The sequence below is a fragment of the Chiloscyllium plagiosum genome, unplaced genomic scaffold (genome assembly GCF_037043375.1).
Source record: "Chiloscyllium plagiosum isolate Xiang-an unplaced genomic scaffold, Cpla_swu_hap1 HiC_scaffold_18, whole genome shotgun sequence".
Classification (NCBI taxonomy): domain Eukaryota; kingdom Metazoa; phylum Chordata; class Chondrichthyes; order Orectolobiformes; family Hemiscylliidae; genus Chiloscyllium; species Chiloscyllium plagiosum.
In genome coordinates, this window is record NW_028270156.1 from 91,628,356 (window position 1) to 91,635,073 (window position 6,718).

A 6,718-nucleotide genomic window follows, 5' to 3' on the forward strand; every position below is an offset into this window, starting at 1 on the left:
TTGGTTTTGTGCCAGGTTATCAAAAATCAAATAGATGCAGGTTTTGGAAAGCTGAACTAAAAACGAGAATTGGTAGAGAAACCCGCTACACCTGGCAACATCTGTGGAGAGAAACAGATTTTTTTTTTAGATGGACAGGAAACAGGTTAGTTATAGATTTCTAGATTATACTGTTGGGAAAATGATAATCTTACCTGTAGAATCAGGATATTTATCAAAATCACTCTTGAGCTTACAAACGTCGAATTTACAATCTTAAAAGGACTTAATCAGCTGTCATGCTATTTTCATTTTCCTGAGCTGGTGGAAGGCAATGTTTTAATGGCTACATTTCCTTTTGCTTTCTGTTATTTAGCAGTCACGCCGAATGGAGAATTGTTTCTTTCAGTGTCTGCCTCAATATGTGTCTTCGTTTTTTCCATATTTGTCTCTGTATCCTCCTAGGCCTTTTTCACATTCTCCGACTCTCTGGCTGTCCATATCCCTCATTCCCATTTCTGCTCTTGAAAAGTGTGACATTCAGAGACAGTTTGAGATTCGAACTGCTGAGAGGCTTTCTGACGCCTGGCTGGAGTCGGTCGAAGTAGTCTCATATTCTCTGGATAATGCGTCTGTCACTTCGACCTGAGGCAAGGAGACATTTCTTCCTCAAAATCTAAAGACCCTTTCGAAGTTAAAGTTGAATTCCTTATCCAACAGGAAAAGAAAGTCACTACATGATAGCTGAAGAAGAACAAGGATGCATTTACTGTTGGTGTACAACAAATGAATGGTGACAGCAGAGACTGAGGGTGATCATGTCGTGGTGTCAGTGCCATTACCACAACATTCCCCGGGAATGCTGCAGTGTTTCCTGCCTCACCACTTAATTTCCACAAAACTGGGAATGAAGGAATGAGAATACGAGGATGAGAAGCAGAAGTGCTTGTGGAACTGCGAGAAGAATCTCCAGGTTAAAATAGTAGTTAAAAAGAGCAACATACACTACTGGATTTAAACCTGGAAAATGATGCCGGAACTCGAAATCAGAATATATAGCAATTCAAACAGGACACTGAGTTTCTCGATCAGCAACACAATCCTTGCGAGAAATAACGAGCTTTCAATACAATGAGCAGGCACCAGTGTGATGGGAGGTGCTTTCACCAGCTAAGCCACGGCGCCACGTTAAAAGCCAGATTTGTCGTCCATATGTGCAATGCCTGAACCACTTGATCACAGGAATTCGAAAACGCGTTTTCTGTATTAGCGTTGCTCAGTATGAATGGCAATCAAACTTTGCTTGTGCAAAAGCAGACATTTCAATGCTGAGCATGCCCTACTGAAAAGGCACAGAAAAAGACAGTATCCTTTTGCATTGGCATCCAACCGATATTTTCATCTGTTTAAACTGACAGAATAAAGAGGATGTGCTCATCTCCTCTCGCATCCCATTAACCACGTTAATACACACGCAGGGATATTCAAACCAAGATGAACAGGCTCATTGTTGTGAATTGACAGCAGTGGTGTGTGAGTCATTGCGAACAGTGAGAAATAAATGCTGAACCAATAGCACTGACACTGAGCCTTGCACCATTAGCTCCACATTCACATCTTGTGTCATGTCTCCTCGGCATCAGTGCATTTGACTTTAATTATTCTACCCTGCACCTCTCCTCAAGTTATTCCCGTCCACTTGCAGTGTCGAATTAGTACATGCAATTATTAGAAATGCATTTCTGGGACACAGTTGTCTTTCAATGAGATAAGATTCACTGCCCATCCCTAATTATCCCAAAGATGTAGGGGACGAGTTACTTTTGTCAACTCCTCAAAGACGCCACTCCTGACGCCACTCTGTCAATGTAACTCACTGAGGGAAGAGCAAACTGACGCCACTCAGTCAGTGTTACTCACCCAGGGAAGGACAGACTGACCCCACAATCTCAGTGTAACTCAGCAGACTGATTCCACACTGTCAATATAAGTCATTCTCTGAAGAGCAGTCTGACCCCACTCTATAAATGTAATTCCCTCAGGGAAGAGCAGACTGATCCCATTCCGTCTATGGCACTCACCCAATGAATGAACACTAACCCCACTCTACCAATGTAACTCGCCAGGGAAGAGCAGACGGAAGCCAGACTGTCAACATAAATTATCGAGGGAAGATAATACTGACCCCGCTCTTTCTATTTCACTCAGGCAGGGAAGAGCAGACTGTCACCACTCTGTGAAAGAAATTCGCCCAGGGAAAGGCAGACTGACCCTACTGTATCTGCGTGACTGAAACAGGTAAGAGCAACTAACCCAACTCTGTCAATGTATCTCCCTCAGGGAAGAAGACCCTGACCACTTTCTGTCCATGTAGCTCTCCCAGGAAACAGCAGACTTACCCCACACTGTCTATTTAAGTTCACAAAAATCCTCTGAAGTACGTCCTATCCAGACACTCCTATTACAGAGACATCACTGTCTCTGTAACCGTGTGCGTTCAATGGCGATTCCAAATAACCTGCAAATGTTTAGAATGTGGCAGCAAACCAGAGCAACCACACAGAAATTGGGCGAATGTGCAAACTTCCATCAGGCTGTCACCTAAGCCTGGAATGGAAACCAAACCCGACAGCAGTCGTGATTATAAAATGGCAGAACTGAAACCTAGCAAAAAGAATTGCGTCCCTGTGTGTTGCAACGATTCTGAGTATTAATTCAGCCCCCCTTACTGTAGTTAATTTCCATTTTCATCACTGCCAACCTTCTTCAAAGCAAAGCACGCACTTGCTTTTTTCAGACTTCCTATATCCCGCTCTCATCCCGCTTTTTACCGAATCAGATTTCTGACTTTACAAACTACGTCATAACAGGTTGACAACTGCAGAATGAGCTTTGTTCCGTTCTCCACTGATGTTGATAGTCGTAATCCAGCATATTCGAGTAGGACTTGAGGCACTTGCGGGTGGTATATTCGCGGCATTTTGGCATCTTTTTTTCATTTTCAGTCTACTATTTCGAGTTCATTGCGCAGACTTCTGAAGAAGACTTTTTGGAGTCGAAATGGTAACTGTGTTTTCTCTCGAAAGACAGACGTAGCTTTATTTCTGTTCTCTTATAAATTGATCTTCTTCTGATCTTTGCAAATGAAGTAGGGCGCATTACTATTGCTCGGTTTGAGTTTTAAAATCAAGAGAAACATGAAGGAGAGAATATCAAAGAACACAAAGTTCTGAGTTGTTAACATAATTCTTGCAGCAATGGTGGACATGAAGGTCAAATTAAGATAACGGTTCAAGAACACCGTTAGTCTGTGGAAGTGGTATGTGACTTTATTTCCAAATATATGTTTCCGTTCTTCCAGTACATCTTTTTGACTCCCAGAAAACATTGATTGTTTTCTGTATTCACTTTGTTTCGCGACATCTGTCTTCTGGTCGACCAGGGACAACTTGAATTTGCGTCTGCATTGAATAAGATTTCGCTCTTTCTTTCGAGAAGCAAACCTGTGCATTATGTACTACTTATCATGCTGATGGCTAAGAAGTTCAAAATGAATTACGGTTTACGGATCGTGAGCAAGAATGAAGTGATCCACTTGCGAACAGATGTCACCACGCCCTATTCCTACATCGGGCCTGAACGGTCTATTGGCAGAGTCTGCAGACAGGAAATGTCTAAGTGACTAGTCCTTTGTTCAGTTTCATTTGATACCAATGGTAGTGCTGTTCTGGTGCAGAAATGTGTCAACATCTCTGACGTTAGAGTCAAAATTTAATTCACATCTACTCCATGGAGTGTCTTCTCATATCTGAACATGCTGATACGAAAACATCTAGCTCCGATAGCAAAACGTTTTTTCATTAAACTGGGAGTATGTTTAACTAAGCAATTCAGACAGCCATGATGAATAATTGGCATTTGGTTCTTCAAGCTGACCTCTCCACACCAACTGCTCCAACGAAGGCCGTGGATAAGTTCCCCATCGATTATTTTGGTCAATTTTAGCCTCAACAACAACCAATTGTTCTGAACAATGCTACACCACAAACAGAGGGCTAAGTCTGATTTTCATCGTTAATTTTCAATTTCAGTTCTTAATGCACAGTTTCTTACGAATGTGGACAGCAGAAGACCGTTAACATTCCATTTCTAATATTTCCAGAAAATTCTACTCCGCTGATATCGCCTTGCCTTTTCACATCGCAAGCCAGGAACCTGAATCAGTCGAGTTCCTTTCCACACATGGAATTGCTTTTTTCTAATTCATTGACTGCTGATATAATAGATTATTGGCCTTGAGAGTCAGCTGTAAATTAGGTTGAACTTTCTCAGCTTGACTTTCAACTGATTCTGAAAAAGATGTCATCACCTGCAGGTAAATGTATTGCATTGCTTCTTGTTTTGCTGAATTCCACCCCCCGAACATCCAAATTTCATGATAGTTCGACAAATGTGTTGACACTGATTCGTGTTGGAAGTTGGTGGCTTTTTGTGTCTCGACACATAATTTATTCAATTAGATGACTGGGTCAGTCTTGAAATTACTTCGGATTCTTCACAGTTGAAAATTTACTTTCGATTGAATGCAAAGCTCAAGCTCCACGAAATTCAAATTCTGCAAATGAATTAATGACTTTTAAAAGATTCTACGCTGTGAACAGGATTCGAACCTGCGCAGGGAGACCCCATTGGATTTCAAGTCCAACGCCTTAACCTCTCGGCCATCACAGCTGCGGCAATCCTGTTAATTTTCATAGTAAAATAACTGAATTCATTTGTTGGAAGAACAAATTGTCAAGACCCAAAGATTTCGCCAAATCCTTTGCAGATACCCAGACTAACGGTACCTTCGCAGATTGACAGGCTTTCACCGCAAACTGGATTCTGACACAGCTGAAGTTATGGGAATGATTCTTCGTAGAATTATAGAGTAACGGATGTACACCACACGAAGAGAGGATCATTGTCTCACTGCGTCCGATCGATTTTGACTCAATTGCTCATCATCTGGTGCCAAATTAGATATGCTGTTGTGTTTTAATATTCATCGAAATATGGTATTAGAAATATTGATGCTAAGTCCATAAACACTAGCTACATTCGTAAAAACAATATCGGAATTAGAAAGAATGCAGAACCAATTTACATGAATGGATCCAGCAACTAATCCGTAAGTTCTGACATCAGGTAATGAATTTGTGCGCGCAAAAGGGGAAGATTAACCAAAGATTTGGAACTTGAAATCGTCTTGACGGAATTATTTGCAAAGTTTTTGCGGTTGTTCTAGAGTCATCAAGTCCTTGAACAATACAACACGGAAAGTGGTCCTTCTTTCCAACTTGACCATGGTGGACAGTTATCCTAAATTAATAGGTCCCATTTGCCAACATTTGGCCCACATCCCTCAAAACCTTGTTACTCTATATCCATCCAGATGCCATTAAATGTTACAGTTGTACCAGTCTACAACAATTTCTCTGGCAGCTCATTCTGGACACGACTGAAAAAGTTGCCCCTGACGTCCCTTTTAAATCCTTACCCTCTAAATGTAAACCGATGTTTTCTAAATTTTGACTTCCTCACCAGCCGGAAAACACCGTGACGAGTCAACATATCCATGTCCCTCATGATCTAATAAATAGCAAAGATTTGACTTTATCATACTTGTCAGGAGGGAGATGTGTGGAGATTATTTGTCGAAGGTTTGAAGTAGAAAGTCTGATGTACAGATGTTTAGAAATGCATCTTGGAGAAGTTTTTAATAAGTCATTGCAGTCTAGTAGCCGTTGTAGAAGTCTGTTGTGAAAGCTGCAGAAGGATTTCAGGGCACGAGAACGAAGCATTATTTCCAATGTATGGTGGCTCAGTTCGACCGCACTTGGACGACAGTATGAGGAATTACAATCCTCAATTTAGGAAAGATACTAATGCCATATGAGGAGTACCACGAATGGTGTTTCGCCTTGATATCATGGATGAACGTTAGTCCTCTGAATTTTCATTGGGCAAATCCGGCCTTTTTTGAACAGTTTCAAAACAAGAGAGGTAATCTCATTGAGAGTTGCAAAATATTTGAAGAGATAAACAGGGTGGAGCATTTAAATTTTGTTCCCTCATTGGTGAATCTAGAAGCAGGAGAGGAGAATTTTAAAATGAAGCATTGTGATTTATGACCAGGATGAGAACTATTGATTTTTGTCTTAGCCTTGAGAAGTCTCACTAATCAGCGCTACAGTGAGCCTTGGATATTTGGTCTTTGAATGCATCACTATCAGCCTGACCCGCCGACACTTACTGCATCACTATAGACCTGACCCCTCACACTTACCGCCTTAATATCAGCGTGAACCCCTCAAACTTACTACATCACTATCCATCTGGCGCCCTCACATTTACTGCGCCACTTTCACTTCGAGACCATCATTTTGACTGCGTCACTATCAGCCTGACTGCCAAGCACTTACTTTGTCACTATCAGTCACACCCTTACACTTCCTCTGTTACTATCACCCTGACTCCTTACACTTACTGTGTCACTATCAGCCTGACTCCATCACACTTATTATGTAAGTATCAGACTGACGCCTCACACTTCCGGTGTCACTACAACACTGCCTCCTCAAACTAACTATGTCACTATCATCTTGACCCTCTCACATTTACTGCCTCACAATCACACTGACCACCTCACACCTTCTGCTTCACTATGAGCTTCAACACTCACACGTACAGCATCACT

The 6,718-nt window shown here is 41.6% G+C and overlaps 1 non-coding gene across 1 annotated transcript; it reads right to left on the reverse strand.

Annotated features, from left to right (window-relative positions):
- Positions 1–4,628: 4,628 nt before the first annotated feature.
- On the reverse strand, positions 4,629–4,710 carry trnas-uga (transfer RNA serine (anticodon UGA)). The gene has a single exon. It is a non-coding gene; the product is annotated as a tRNA-Ser (tRNA).
- Between the last annotated feature and the right edge of the window lie 2,008 nt (positions 4,711–6,718).